The sequence below is a fragment of the Homarus americanus genome, unplaced genomic scaffold (assembly GCF_018991925.1).
Source record: "Homarus americanus isolate GMGI-L3 unplaced genomic scaffold, GMGI_Hamer_2.0 scaffold50564, whole genome shotgun sequence".
Lineage (NCBI taxonomy): Eukaryota > Metazoa > Arthropoda > Malacostraca > Decapoda > Nephropidae > Homarus > Homarus americanus.
In genome coordinates this window covers 1,504,772-1,522,381 of record NW_024715014.1, presented here as the reverse complement: position 1 = coordinate 1,522,381, position 17,610 = coordinate 1,504,772, and the positions used below count along the sequence as shown (strand labels likewise).

General features: G+C 40.9%; 1 long non-coding RNA gene across 1 annotated transcript; it reads left to right on the top strand.

Moving 5' to 3' along the window:
• Nucleotides 1–2,073: 2,073 nt before the first annotated feature.
• LOC121880132 lies at nucleotides 2,074–17,407 on the top strand. Its single transcript, XR_006091492.1, has 3 exons — nucleotides 2,074–2,504; nucleotides 16,299–16,430; nucleotides 17,368–17,407. It is a non-coding gene; the product is annotated as an uncharacterized LOC121880132 (long non-coding RNA).
• The last annotated feature ends 203 nt before the right edge of the window (nucleotides 17,408–17,610 follow it).

Below are 17,610 nucleotides of genomic sequence, written 5' to 3'. Positions count from 1 at the left end.
ACTTACACTTCTAGATATAAAACCCAATATTCTGTTTGCCATATTTCGAACATTAACGTACTGTTTTCTAGGCCGTAGGTCAGGGCTTACAAGTACCCCTAGGTCTCTTTCACAAGTCGACTTCTCTAGGTTGTTGTTGTTAAGGCTGTATACATTGTCAGTATTTGTTCTTCCAATATTAAGTACGCTGCACTTGCTGGTGTTGAATTTCATTTGCCATTTTTCAGACCACCCCTGCAGTTTATTTAGATCCTCCTGTAATGCATTTGCATCCTGCCCTGAATTAATCTGCCGCCCTATTTTGGTGTCATCCGCAAACTTGCTTATGTCACTGCTGATCCAGTATCTAGATCGTTTATGTAGATTATGAACAAGAGTGGGCCTAGTACTGACCCCTGGGGAACCCCACTGGTTACACGGCCCCGCTCAGATTTAACACCATCTACGCTGACCCTCTGCGTTCTATAGGTGAGCCATGATTTTATCCAATTTAAAACTTTCCCCTCGATACCATGAGCCTTAATAGTAGTGGTAGTGGTAGTAGTAGTAGTTGCAGTAGTACCAGGAGAAGTAGCAGCAGTAGAAATAGTAATAGTTACGGAGATTTCAACGATCTAATAAGTAGCTATCCTGCAACACGGAAAAAGGAAGTGTGGAGGGGAGAGTAAAGCGGGAGAGGAGGCAGGAGAAAGAGAGGAGGGGGAGAGGAGAGGCAAGAGAGAAGAGGAGGGCGAGACACGAGAAGTGACAGCAGAAAGTGGAGGTAAAGAGGAGAGGGAGGAGAAGAGGCACATAGAAGGGAGTTGACAGGAAGAGGGAAAAGGAGGAGATGAAAGGGAGAGGGTTGGGAGGGAGAGGGACTATGAGAGGGAGAGGTGTTGAGAGTGAAAGATTCTACTAACCTGACTTACTCGTCTGTCCACAGCACGTCAATTGAGGTCTCCAATTTTTACTGTATTATCATGGAATTTGTATACAATATTATTTACTGATCTACATTATTAATTTTTTTTTGTGGTTTTAATTAATCTAATATCTTTAACTATGTATGAGTTACTGTGGAAGGTTTTTCAGACAGGATAATTTTTTACTAAAATTATCCTTTAAACCAGTTATCATGTGATTAGTCTAGAACCTTGTCAGTGATCCCCATGTAAATAACTGTTTAAATAAAAAATAGTCTGTCTTCCCTCAACTGCCTCACCAATGAAGAAAATAAGATGAACCTCACTCTTGTCTTCTGCCTATGTTTCTCCCAGGGCTATCGTGAGAACGTTACGATAGAAGGGGCTATACGAGAGGTATTGTAGTTATCGTCAACACATTCACCACGCACTCACCCTCGTCGATAACCTATCACAGTTTGTTTTCCGAGTCACCAGTGAGAGTTGACCGACCCCCATTTATCGGAGGCAGTTCGGTATATGCGAGACGATGGTGTTTCACATAGTAAGAGTATAGTTGTAAAAAGGAGGTATCCATCTATCTCTCTAAGGTAGTACATAATGTCGATAGCTAAACTTCACCAAACACTACTAAGGAACATCAAGCACCACCAAGGAACACTAAGTAATGCCAAGGAACATCAAATACTAATATGGAACATGAGGTGACGGAGCAGTGGGTGACGGTGACGTGATAATGCTTTCAGACAGTGTGTGGGCGTACAGACAGGTGGATCAACAGACATAAAACGGGCGAGTACAAGGCGGTTGAGCAGGCAGACGGCACAGAGTGGACGGGCAGGTGGACGGTTGGTGAAGGTGGGCGGACGAACAAGAGGGCGGGTGGATGCGAGGAGGGTGGGCTGAAGGGCGGTGCGGGGTGGACGGACAGGCGGGTTGGGTGGAGAGCGACGCAGAGTGGGTGGACGTGCAAGGCGGGTGGGCAGGCAAGCGGGCGGCGTGGGGTGGACGAGCAGGCGGGCGGGCGGCGTGCAGCGGGCGGACGGGCGGTTGGGTGGGTGAGGGTGACCACGTAACGGTGTAGTGCGGGGTCGGCGGGCAGATGGCGGTGGTGAGGCGGGGCGGGCGAGGCTCGCACCTCCGCTTGCCACCTCAGTCGTGCCCGAGACACCGAGCTGGGCGGACCTCTCCCGCCCCCCCAGACACGCCCACACCGCCCGCCTCCCTCCCGCATCCTCGCGATTCCCTTCACTAGTTCCCGTGGTGCCTGACGATGCCGCGTCACCCGGTAAACACGCCCTATGTAGGAGCTGTCGCCACACGCATGACTCGTGGTTCCCAACTGACCCAAGACCTGCTTGGTGGATAAGTGGGTGTCCGGTGGAGTGGTGGACGCGCGTCGCCCGGTGTGGTGTGTGGCAGTGTAGCGTGTGGCTGGGCCCCGTGGCCAGGGTGGGCAGTTTATGTGTGAGTGTTGGTAAGAGCGCTGTGGCGACTCACTCTACACCCAGGAATACCTCTTCCTTCTACAATCACCGCCCACACCACCACCCGCCGCCCACACCGTCCCACCCATCAGCTGTACTCGTCACCTGGGTGGTAAGTATAACACCTGCACGTCAGTACCTCCCTCACTGTGTTCCCTGGTGTAAGTTCCTGGTATAAGTAGCAGGAGCAACGGGAGCGGGGTGGGGGACCTGGGTGACTTCAACGTGATGTAGAGAGGAAGCTCCGCGGCCTTTGAGGTCGGCGGTGGCGGCCCTCGTGGGAACCTGCCCGCCGCCGGAGTCATTACGATACTCTACAGCCACACACTGCCAGGTCACCGCTGGTTTAATTTCGTATGTAAGAAAGTCATCATACCTGGCGTGAGTCTGTGTCCCTGTGTGGCAGTCATGTTCCTACACCTCACCTGTACTGGCGCCAACGCACTCACCACACCTGTACTGGCGCCAACACACTCACCTAACCTGTACTGACGCCAGCACACTCACCTCACCTGTACTGACGCCAACACACTCACCTCACCTGTACTGACGCCAACACACTCACCACACCTGTACTGACGCCAACACACTCACCGACAACGGACTCTATAGTAGTTCCCACACCACACCTACAACAATACCTCCAGCAATATAATCTACTTCCCACACCACACCTGCGGCAACACACTCTAGTTCCCACACCACACCTACAATACCTGCGGCAATGCACAAATTACCACACCTCAGTTACTACCACATTGCAATTTTACTTTGTCATCTCCACATAGTAACATAATGTATGCAATTGCAATGATGAAAGTGAAAAAAATTAACCCACATTAACGAACAGTTTCGCTCATAAACCTCACTCTTTAGGTATTAGCTACACGCATACTTTCGTTACTTATGTATACGTATCCATCTATTGTATGCCTACATGTAAAAATCTCACACACTCACACACACACACACACACACACACACACACACACACACACACACACACACACACACACACACGCGCGCGCGCACGCACACACACACACACACACAATTATGTAACTGTATATTTTCAGCCTTCTGGCTGCCAAGCTCTTTCAATAAACCGTTAATTATTATTATTATTATTATTATTATTATTATTATTATTACACACACACACCACATATAAAGACACACATGACAGTGCAGTGGTATTGTGGTTGCCTCATCGTTGTGGTCGTATTCGATACCCGTTTGGTGCGATGTGTTGTGTCGTGTAGCCCAAGTAAACACAGGTTATATCCAGTTTATACCCACGTACTACTACACTCGGTTCCCATACTCGTGGTGAAGGGTTTTTAGTGGAATACCATGAGTCACCACACTCTACCCATACGGAATAGAAATGTTGTGTATGAATTGAAAAAAAAAATGATCGATGCAATTTAATGTGGAAAATGTAAAGTTCTAATTGGGAATGGGAACAGGGGCTCAAATTATCAGCTGAAAAACGTAGATATAGACAGATTGAGATAAAGATTTGGGGGGTAATGATAAACAAGAGCTTTAAACCTAGACAGTAATGCGTTTATGTACGTAACGAGTCTAACAAAATACAAGGGTTCATATCAAGGAGCGTTGGAGTGTTAGTGACAGGGAAGTGAAGTTACCTTACAACTATATCAACAGTGTGTCAGACCCCACCTGGAATACGCGGTTCAGTTTTGGTCACTGAACTGCAGAATGGATATTGATTCCCTAGAAGGAATCCAGAAGCGGATGGCGATGTTAATCCCGGGCATTGGGAGCTTGAGTATATACATTTAAAAAAGTAATTTGCAGTTCTTCGAGAGACGTAGAGTGATGGGCGATATGATAGAGGTGTATAAATGGGAGTCAGGGTTAAGCAAAGGTGATATAACAAAGGTAATTAAATTATCCAACCAGGAGCGAACTCTTAACAATGGGTTTAAATTAGACAAATTTAGATTTAGGCGCTAAATAGGTAAATTTGGAAATAGAGTAGTGGACGAGTGGAACAAGTTACCAAACATCATCATTAACTAGAATACGCTGGATAGCTTCAAACATAGGTTGGATGGATATATGAGCGATAGGGGTTGGGTGTAAACAGGACTGCCCAGTATAAGAATATAAGAAAATAAGGAGTCTGCAATAGGCCGGTTGGCCTGTGCATGGCAGCTCCTGTCGAGAGTTACTACCGCTCTCTATCATCCATGAATCTATCTAGCCTCCTTTTGAAACTTTCCAGAGTTCCCGCACTTACTACAAAGTTGCTAAGCTTGTTCCACTCGTCCACCACCCTATTTGTGAACCAGTTTCTTCCTCTCTTCCTCCTAAACCTAAACTTATCCAACTTGAATCCGTTGCTCCTAGTCCTATCCTGCTCGGATATTATAAGAACTTTATCTATATCCCCTTTATTGATTCCTTTCACCCACTTAAATACTTCTATCATATCTCCCCGCACTCTTCGTCTTTCTAGGGAATGCAAGTTAAGTTTCTTTAACCTATCCTGATATGGAAGGTTTCTAAGTCCCGGAATCATTTTGTCATTCTTCGCTGCACCGACTCTAGTGAATTTATATCCATTCTATAATAGGGGCACCAAAACTGAACCGTATAATCGAGGTGCGGCCTGACTAGCGCAAGATATACAGTAGTTGCAATAAGACCTCTGCACTCTTGTTACTTACACTTCTAGATATAAAACCCAATACTCTGTTTGCCTTATTTCGAACATTAACGCACTGTTTTCTAGGCCGTAGGTCCGGGGTACCCTAGGTCTCTTTTCGACTTCTCTAGGTTGATGTTGTTTGTATGTATTTGATTAAGTACGCTGCACTTGCTGGTGTTGAATTTCATTTGCCATTTTCAGACCACCCCTGTAGTTTATTTAGACTGCAGGGGTGGTCTGAAAAATGGCAAATGAAATTCAACACCAGCAAGTGCAGCGTACTTAATATTGGAAGAACAAATACTGATAATGTATACAGCCTTAACAACATCAACCTAGAGAAGTCGACTTGTGAAAGAGACCTAGGGGTACTTGTAAGCCCGGACCTACGGCCAATTGGCCCCGCTGCAGTTTCCTCCACACAGACAGAGATACGTACACATTTCGCAGCCTATGTACGTGTGCATTTCCAACCAGTTATATTTGAAACCTTCAATTATATTCATGTGCATATCTTTCCATCAACATGTACGTGTTCGCCGATTACGTGTACCAATCCGACACCCAAGTACACACGACTATCTTCACAGTCTGCTTACATGTACACCAACACACCTAAAATCACTTGTACTCCAGTGGCTCAACCTTACATACACACGTAACATATTCAAACATGCACATAACTTCCATATATATGTGTAAATCCTCTTTGTTTACTCATGTGAACATCTCAACATACACCGTTTTTTTAATTACACGTACATCAACGCTACACTCAAGGCATCAATGTACGTGTGTGTGTGTGTGTGTGTGTGTGTACTCATGGGTAGTAGTACACACGCTCACCAAACACTACTACATGGGTCATCACCTTAACTTTCACTTGGTTGGCGATAGTAAGCTGGTGAAGCGTGACTCTCTCTCTCTCTCTCTCTCTCTCATTTCTTTCACCACCTTCACTGAGAAACAATCGGGAAGTCTTCAGTGCCTAACGCCAGCGGCCAACGTGTTTCTTAAGTAGTAATTGACTGGCACTTGTGACTGTAATTGTTCCAGTTTCCTCATCAGTGGGCGTGAAGACTGGTGAAAGTGGCGGTGACTGGCTGTGTCTGTTGTTTGAGCCACAGACAGACAGACATACACGCTATACAGACATAAGAACATAAGAATGGAAGAAATAGTAGCGGGCATATTGGCCCATACTGAGTAGTCCCATTTACACCCAACCCCTATCTCTCATATATCCGTCCAACCTATATTTGAAGCTATCCAGTTAATGATGGTGTTTGGTAACTTGTTCCACTCGTCCACTACTTTATTTTCAAACTAGTATGTATTTATCTTGCGTGTAAATCTAAACTAAATTTGTCTAATTTAAAACCATTGCTTCATGTTCGCTCCTGGTTGGATAGTTTGTTTAGCCCTGACTTCCATTTATACACCTCGATCATATCGCCCCTCACTCTACGTCTCTCGAGGGAGTGGAAATTAAGATGCTTTAACCCGTCTCTGTACTCAAGGTTCCTAATGCCCGGGATTAGTCTTGTCATCCTCCTCTGAATTCCTTCTAGGGATTCGATATCCGTTCTGTAGTACGGTGACCAAAACTGAACTGTATAATCCAAGTGAGGTCTCACAGGCACAAGATATAGTTTTAGGATGACCTCGCTAGTCTTGTAACTAACACTCCTTTGTATGAACCCAAGTACTTTGCTAGTCTTGTTTCAAGCAAATGCGCATTGCTGTCTTGGTTAAAATTCCTACTTATCATTACTCCTAAATCTTTCTCACAGTCGGATTTCTCTATAACATCGTTATTCATCTGATATCTGGTTTCTCTGTTTACATCTTCTAGACTAAGTACTTAACATTTGACCACATTAAATATCATCTGCCATTTTTCAGACCATTCGAAATTTTTTTATATCTTCCTGCAGTTTTGCGGAGTCCTCGTCAGATTTAATTGCACGCCCTATTTTTGTGTCATCAAATTTACTGCTGTTGCTGCCTACGCTTATATATATATACATATATATATATATATATATATATATATATATATATATATATATATATATATATATATATATATATATATATATATATATATATATATATATATATATATATATATATATATGCTGATAACTCACCCTGAAGATGTGAATTACACGAAAGCTTGGGAACTTCGTGTTTCTTCTTTCCGTGGTTATCAGCATACCTAGATCACACGTACAGTGATTTACTTGCATATATATATATATATATATATATATATATATATATATATATATATATATATATATATATATATATATATAATCAATGGTAATGGTCCAAGTACTGAGCTTTAGGGTACAGACACATATACAGGAATACACACATAGACATATACACATACCAATAGGAACACACAGACAAATACGCATACATATAAGAATAGATATGAACACACATACAGACAGGAATACAGACACCCACACACACACACAGACATACATACAGACATGAACATAAGTGTGTTGCTAGGATTTTTAAGCGCCGTTCAATTTCTTTATTAGAGAAGTAATGTGTTTCCTATTAATTACCAATTACTTTATATCATAATCCCAATTTATTAAAATATTTTAGGAACATAAAATTATGTCTCTACAGCGAAGCATTTTCTCGAGTTGTAAACAAAGAAATCAGGGCAGCTGTGGTATCAAATAATTATTTTAAAAAGCTTAAAACAAACATGTCTGTCTCGATGTATCAACCTAAACTTTACCTAATTAGTGAAGTTTATTGTAGTTTTTGTTTATTTACGTGAGAATACAGTAATTTTAGTTCACTTGTATCCTTTACCATTAATGTCCAAATAGTCGCGGTAACAATAATTTTTTACTGGTATCGCGGAAAAAGAAGACGGTCGAGGTGAAGCTTTATGTAAATTTAAAGTTATTAAACGTTGGAATTGTGACACCTAATATGGCGTAAGTGGAGGTAATAAACAAGTATTTTTATCGTGAGCGGAAAAAAAAAATCATAGACTGAGTAAAAATATTGTTGGAACGTTGATGGTTTTGTCTTCACTGTGGCGCTTATTGCCTTATTGTCTGCAACTTAATGTCGTAACTGTAGTGCTTAATTTCTTCTTTTTTTATTTGTTTTCTTGATTATTCTTCTGTTTACAAGCATCGTCTTTTCTTTGGCTGTTGTTTGATTTTGATGGTATTCCGTTATGATTTTGTTTTGTTAACTAATATGATGAACAACGCTGCCTCGGTCTGTGCATCACTGAGTACATGTCAAACTAAACTCAAGTCTGTTAAGAATTCTGATCGGATATACCCCCTAACATATACTTACAATGGGAGTATATGTCAGTATACCCCCTCAGCGAGTATACCCGACAGACGGACATACCAGGAGTAGCTTAGCTGTGCGAGGTTCCGGAAACAGCCAAAGAAATGGCAGCGTCACTCAACTCTACTCACCGTCTACTCTTCCCCACACACTCCCACGCTCACTCCCGCACTCCCACACTTTACTCACGCGGTCACTAACACACTGACAGAATGGAGTTGTCTCACACTCACAGTGGAGAGAAAAATATACTCTGATTCATCATATATATATACGTTGATACATATACATACACGTATTTTTTCCTCTCTGATCACTTGTGAGTCGTTCTGCTCTTCTTCCGCCATAGGAGTCACGTACCACAAGCCCCAGGGTGAAAGAGACGCTTTCACACTGACCTCACTCACCCCTCCGTCTATACACACGCACACACCTGTCGCACACTCATACTACTACTACTACTACTACCACCACTTACACATCCTACTACCACTTGCCATTCCCTCTTGACTCACACCTGTATGAGTCACTTCCACCCACACTTATCAAGCAGATGGTAGTTGAGTCACACTTGTATTTCCCAATGGTACCCAAACAGTCACGTCTCACACGACCAGACCCGGATATATCAAATAAATAAATAAGTATTGTTTTTGATATATTTCCATTTATTTGAGTAAAAGACAAAAAAATATTCATAAGCTATTTAAATTGTACGTTCGTGTTTGATGTAAATATTATGTTTAAAGAGTTATTTAATTTTATGATAATTTTTCGGTGAATTAAATTATTTCTGAATGCCTTAATATTTGTCTTATATCGGGACACTTCCATTGTGATATATGCGTCAAGAAATTTATATAGCGGATCTATTTCCAGCATTATAGATACAGTATATTTCACCACGACGGTAATATAATTCTAATAATGCTATAATATACGGGTTAGTTCTTACGGTATTTTTATAATTCCAGATATTATGGTAATTTTATAGAGAGTTATTAGTGAAATTATAGGGATTATATAAAATGATTGTTTTATATCTTATCATTTCTTCAGATGATTATAGTGTTTTGTGATGATATTACGGAGTAAATATTATGTAACACCTTAATTATGATGACTTATCCCCTTGACTACGATGACTTAGCCCCTTGAGTATGATAACTTAACCCCTTGAGTACGATGTTTTAACCCCTTGAGTATGAATTAACCCCTTGAGTATGAATTAACCCCTTGAGTACGATGTTTTAACCCCTTGAGTACGATGTTTTAACCCCTTGAGTATGAATTAACCCCTTGAGTACGATGTCTTTACCCCTTGAGTACGATGTTTTAACCCCCTGAGTATGAATTAACCCCTTGAGTACGATGTCTTTACCCCTTGAGTACGATGTTTTAACCCCCTGAGTATGAATTAACCCCTTGAGTACAAAATATTATTCCTTTGAGTACGATTATATAATATTTAACCGTTTACGTTTACTTAAGTCATTTTATAAGTGCAGCGAAATGATTACTTATGCCTTGATTGAGGGTTTGGTAGCGTAAGTAATACCATGTAAGTGTCTGTGTATATTTACGTCTAGCTTAAGGGTTAGTAGACCAATTAAGTGTCTCGTTGTAAGTGTACCCCTGTCCTCAATACTGGAGTACTCTTACTATACACTTATCAGTTGTATGATTTCAGAATATGTATACTCACGTGCTATGTATTAATACATCTTGTATACCTTCACGCTTTGTTATACTCATACATACATACACTTGTTAGTTGTATTAAATTACCTCATCACTTAAGTGCCTCCAGTCCACTTCTTAAACCCTTTAGAGCGCTTCAACCCCTTTAGAGTGCTTCAACCCTTTAGAGCGCTTCAACCCCTAAAGAGTGCATCAACCCCTTATATACCCACTCGTCCCTTTAATCTCGTGTAAAGGGTAATAATTAAGGGGTACTTCTATAGTCTCCTTTTAAGTGTAAATTCAATAGACGACGCTCAAGTGGTCATCCAATAAGTGTAACTCTGAATGTAGGTCACTTGTCACGCTACAGTGTACAGCTGACTGGCGGAGTGAAGAGATATCAAGGTGCTGATAATGCAATATCCTGTGGAGATCAACCAAGTGAGTGGTGTCATGCCACTGTGTCACACCACCAGCTGATACCTGTCATGTCACTGTCACGTGTTACACCACCAGCTGATACCTGTCATGTCACTGTCACGTGTTACACCACCAGCTGATACCTGTCACTCACGTGTCACACCACCAACTGATACCTGTAATGTCACTGTGTCACGTGTTACACCACCAGCTGATACCTGTCATGTCACTCAAGTGTCACACCACCAGCTGATACCTGTCATGTCACTGTGTCACGTGTTACACCACCAGCTGATACCTTTCATGTCATTGTCACGTGTTACACCACCAGCTGATACCTGTCATGTCACTGTCACGTATTGCACCACCTGCTGATACCTGTCATGTCACTGTGTCACGTGTTACACCACCAGCTGACGCCTTTTATGTCACTGTCACGCGTCACACCCCCAGCTGACACCTTTCATGTCACTGTCACGCCACCAGCTGACACTATCACCACATGTGTCACAGTAGGAGGGAATGTAAGCCGCTAAACGCTACCATGGCCGGAGGGTTTAATTATAATAATACTGATACTTATCTCACCTTTCCCGTGTGTGTACGTGTATGTGTGTGTTGTATTAAGATTCCTGTATGTATACCTGCAGTGTTCCCCCAACCTAACCTAACCGCATCCCCTAAATAGTGTTGGTGACTAATCTTTAGGTGAAATAAACTTGGGGTCTTATCTAGGAACATCGGTTTAAACTTGGACTGAGAACTAAACAAATATTTTTATCTTAAGTGAAGTCGAAACTCATCCATTATTAGATTTACGTTAATTCAGTAATACTCGTACAAAAAACTAACCTTTGCTGTTAGTTTAATCACATACGTTGTCTCTACTAACTTGTCCTAACACCTAATGGCACAACTTGTAGAATTAAACTATACTGTTGTTTTATCACGACCCAGTTGTCAGCCCTCATTCCGTTTTCTATTGACACACACAGTCAGAATAGCTATTATATATACATATTTGTTAATCTAAATTCACGTACTGTAATATACTGTATCATACTGTACTAATTACTACGACCAGTGTGTGATTTGTGATGTAATATTGTATCACTGTTTCATAACATCACTTTCACTACACCAGCGATACACCACACATCACTGTAACATCACTACACCAGCAATACACCACACATCACTGTAACATCACTATACCAGCGATACACCACACAACACTGTAACATCACTATCACTACACCATCGATACATCACACATCACTATCACTACACCATCGATACACCACACATCACTATCACTACACCATCGCTACACCACACATCACTGTAACATCACTATACCAGCGATACACCACACAACACTGTAACATCACTATCACTACACCATCGCTACACCACACATCACTATCACTACACCATCGCTACACCACACATCACTATCACTACACCATCGCTACACCACACATCACTGTAACACTGTATCCTCAGGGTAAACGATGCATGGCTTAACGAAGAAACGTATAATTCATGATTCAGGGGAACATTATAGATCTACCATTTACTATTCACTATAATTGTGTTGGATAAAGTTCACTGTTATGTGTGTATATGTTATGTCTAAGTTAACGCACCGTGTATGCCTGTTGGTACTTATGGCTAGTAGGTAGGTAGATAGGAGTAGACATCCCACAATATGGCAATCAGGCTAATATCAGTCATGTCAGTAAGGAGAGGCGTACGTATATTGTGCTTACTAACAGTCAAATATAAATCTGAGTGAGACTGTAGTATGGCCCCTGAAATGACTGTATCAAGACTGTGCTGTCTGACTGTTGTGCTGTACTGTGTCAAGCTAAAACTCAATATTTAACTCTACGGGAACACCAACACAGTTCTCAGTTGTGGTAAGTTCTCAACTCACCGAGACAACTTCACGAGAACAACAGTATTTAACTTTTTGCGTCCAAGAATAAATCTTAACCTAACTTAACCAAACCTAACTTAACATAACCCAACTTAGCCCAACCTAACTTAAAATAACCTAACCCAACTTAAACTAAGCCAAACTAACCTAACCAAAAGTAGATCAAGTTTGGTTCAGATAAGGAAAGACACATATTAAATGAAACCAAATAATTGATCATATACAGCGAGCTAATTTTCACAGCTATAAGAATATTAACAGGATTTTCTCTCAATATCACCGGAGTCAAATGTTCTTAAAGACACTTGACTTTTGGTTAGGTTAGGTTCCTTAATATACTTTACACGGACATTAGGGAAAGAATTTGAATGGGTATTTATCTTACTTGGATAAAACCTCCATTTAACGGATATTATCTAGAAGAGTCCGTTATATGGAGGTTTTACTGAAAATTATTTTATTGTATCTTGTTACTTGTAAATATAGTTTTTTATTTTAGAATCTACTGTTAAGTCTGCCTTATTTTTTATATCGGAATTCCATATAATTAAGGAAAATTACTTTGTTTTATTATTATTATTATTATTATTATTATTATTATTATTATTATTACTCTATGAATATGTAATAAGCTCTACCTTATTTTATTATATCATCATGTATATTATTTTGTCTTATTAACACTTATTATATTTGAAGACTAACGCTCACATCAAGATAATATAAGACCTACTACCGGTACATAACTGTCAAGGCTACAAAAACGTAAATTGTATTTTTATTTTATAATTTACTCAAAGAAAATCCAACGCTAGATTTGTTCAATTAAAGATAAAAATTCATTGCATTTGTTTTCTTGTTTATAAATATAAGTGAGAAAGGTATTTAAGTTTTCGACTGAGATACAGCGTACGAACATTCTCGTAAATTATCTGATAGTTTCTTTAACCTATAAGTCATAAACTGTATCTAAGAATAACCTAAGGAACACGAAATGGTTGGAACTTTGAGGTTTATAAGTCATGTGACGCTCTAAGTTCCAGCCAGCATCAAGGAGAATGACAGTCAACTTCAACAGAATTCTACATCTTGGCGACGCAACGAGAGGCTGACGGACCACGCTCTCCTTGCCACCATATCACCCCCCCCCCACCCTGCCCGGAGTCAGGTCAGGGCGGCAGTGCTCGCCATACACCTAGTGGCTCTGGGCTGGCGCTGATTTTCTCTTTGGTTATCTAGCTGTATGAGAGTACTCGACGTCATAAAGCTAGGTTACCAAAGTTAAGAACAGCACCTCTTCTGCGGGGCGCCTCTACTGCTGCTGTTGGTGATGCTAACGTTACTACCAGCATCACCACTACAGTCTTCATCACTAGCATCTACCACCATCATCACTATTGTCACTTCTGTCATTTTTAATGGAATATCACCATAATCATCACCAACACTACCAGTGACATCACCAACAACACCATCACCACCATCATTATTATTACCTCCACTACCATCACCACTACTACCATCATCGCCACCACTACCAGCATTACCATCAACACCACCATCATCACTAACTCCATCGCTACCATACACCAACCTCCGTTGATGTAACAAATAAGATCAACTGACTAAGGTTAGGGCAAAAGTAACTCTGGCAGTATGTCCTTCAAACATATGTGAATCTACGTGCTGCTACAGTATGCGGTCTGCCGAGCTGGAGTTGTGTCTACAGGGATATTTACACCTAACCTAATCTATGTTAGATTAGGTTAAGATACGTTAGGTTAATTTAGGTTAGGTTAAGGTATACTAAATAAGGTTAAGTTAGGTTAAATTAGGTTAGATTAGGATATATATTAGATTAAGTTAGGTTACGTTAAAATATATTTGATTGTTAGGTTTGGTTAGGTTAATAGACGCTACAGTGTAAATATCCCGGGATATCAACTCCAGCTCGGTAGACGGCATACTATAATAGCACCCAAAACTGTATGTAAAGTGTGTGGCCAGACAGATGGCCACACACTCCAACACTATGTCCTGAACTGTGAGAAAACAGATCCTTTTAGAGACAGGTCCAAGCATACTGTGTGTACAATGGCACAACACTTTATCTCTGGTGGCAAGTTAACTGACACACTAAGACTATTACTGCGAATGATAATGTTGATGCATTAGTATACATAGATGTATTATATGCAAGTAAAGACATGTTATAACATTCATAAATAACTTATTTGTCCATGTATATGTATTATATAAAGTATGTAAGGATGTAAACATTTATGTGTGTATATATAACTGGAGCATGAAACCTTAAGTTAGTTATTTGGGGGAATTTACTCTCAAAAGTTGCAGCCACTATTTGCCTCTAAAGTAAACGGGAAAAAGTGCATTTTTGGCTAAACAAACATTTCAATAACTTTATTTTTGTTTCAGTGTCTCCATCGTTTTATGCTTTATTTATGTTTGGGGTATATTATGAAAGTTTTAATTTACAATAAGGGTTTATAAATCATTGGTTTAGGGTATGATGATGTTTTATAAGTACCGGATAAGTGTTGGTACAGATGGAGGTGTTTCTACGTCTGGCAGGGTGGCAGGGGGGGGGAGGGGTGTTCAAGGTGAAGGAAATGTTTTTGTACTGTATGAATAAAAGGGAGGGGAAGGGGGGGGGGATTGAATTTCTAAGCCAAATTTCTACAGTAACACAAAGGTCCTCACTCTAATGCCCCTTAGTAACTAATGCAAAGTTTTAAGTCCATAGCTTCATGGTGGTGGCGCTATGGCACTAACACACACACACACACAAAAGCTATCATCATCATTATCATCATTATATCCTTCCTCTTCTATTATCATTATCATCATTATATCCTTCCTCTTCTATTATCATTATCATCATTATCATTAACCCTACTACTATACTTCAATAAAAAAATAAGACAACTTGCTTCAGTTTCCCCTTAGAAAATGAGAACATATAATTTACCTTTAAGAACTCTTGTCTTTTAGGGGTAACTGCAGCACATCGATAACTCAAGAGCCGTAGCCAGAACTCCCCCAAGGTCGTGACGTATAAAGGCGGATGTGGTACGACCTAGTCACTGCGGAAGGAGATGGGAGTGTGGGTGGAGAGCTTCGGGGCGTCCCTCGTAAATTTTGTGAAGTTCGATTACGAAGAGAAGACCGTGGGAGCGTGAAGTAGTTACCTGTTTTTACACTCATATCTTCATTGGTTCATCTACACTATAATACATTAAATACTGTATTAAGGTATATTTTGATAGATTTAAAATGTTATATCCAGAATTATAGATTTATTAAGTTATTTTATTGAAAGGGGAGTGTAGAAGGTGGGTACACATGACTGCAGTACTGATGGCAGACTGTAGGATGGGCTTAACAAGACTGGAAAATATAATTACTGAACTATGTCTGTTACCCGGATTGCTCGACCCCGACAACCACCCTGACTACGAACTTGTACAGTAATTCCAATATATTATCATTTTTTTATCGAAAGTTCCAACTGGTATTAACACTGAAATAATAAAACAACTTAACATAAATCAAAACAGAGAATTAATATGAATTTTATTATGGGTAAACATGACAACAAAAGCTACACATTAAATGGAGGACCAACTCTTATAACGTGTGACAAACTTTACTCTACTAATAATTTAACTTCATATTCGGAAACACCTTCACTAAACACGGTCACTGGAAAACTATTACCAAACGCTTAACTGCGTTGAATAGAACGATTTCTATTTTGTGTAGATACTTATTCTTCTATCCATCCATAAACATAATAATAGACACTAATTTAGTTTTACAGATTCACCAGGAGGCGGCCAGGTCAAAGGTCACCACTGGAGGTCAAAGGTCACTACTGGAGGTCAAAGATCATCACTGGAGGTCAAGGTCACTGCTACAGGTCAAGGTCAAGGCGAGAAGTTAAGGTCACCACTAGAGGTCAGTATTAAATAAATGTCGAAACAACCCATACAGATATACCTAGCCTAAAACTATATCTTACTAGTAAACATTGTTCAGTTCTGGACAGCAATGGTGATGTGCACAGAAGAATGACAAGACTAATCCCGGGCATTAGGAACCTTGAGTACAGAGATAGGTTGAAAAGCATCTTAATTTTCACTCCCCCGAGAGACGTAGAGTGAGGGGCGATATGATCGAGGTGTATAAATGGAAGTCAGGGCTAAACAAAGGTGATATAACAAAGGTACCCAAACTATCCAACCAGGAGCGAATTCGTAACAATTGTTATAAATTAGACAAATTTAGATTTAGGCGCGAAATACCTGTAGGTAAACTTTGGTTTGGAAATAGAATAGTGGATGAGTGGAACAAGTTACCAAACATCATCATTAACTCGAATACGCTGGATAGCTTCAAACACAGGTTGGACGGATATACGAGTGATATGAGTTGGGTGTAAATGGGACTACCCAGTATGGGCCAATATGCCCGCTGCAGTTTCCTCCATTCTTATTTTCCCTCCCCTCCACACCTTTCCCTCCCCTCCACACCTTTCCCTTCCCCCCACACCTTTCCCTTCCCTCCACACCTTAACCTTCCCTCCACACCTTTACCTTCCCCCCACACCTTTCCCTTCCCTCCACACCTTTCCCTTCCCTCCACACCTTTCCCTCCCCTCCACACCTTTCCCTTCCTTCCGCATGTAAAGTCTTATTCAGTTATTCTTAATCATTCCAAAATATAATCAACATTTATTCACAAGTTACTCAATAATATAAAGTTTTATTCATTCTATCTTAATTATTCTACAGTATAATTATATATAAACAAAACATTAAACTAATTATCTAACAATTAGTAATGTTTTTTTTCTCTGTAATCAATAAAATACTTCCACAGTCGCACTTCCGCCAGCCCCCACCACCAGGGCCCAGCCAACACCACCACCACCAGGGCCCAGCCAACACCAACACCAACCACCACCACCACCAGCCCACCACCAGCCAGCCACCACCACCCACCACCAGGCCCAGCCAACACCACCACCACAGGGCCCAGCCAACACCACCACCACCAGGGCCCTGCCAACACCACCACCACCAGGCCAGCCAACACCATCACCATGGGCCCCACCACCACCAC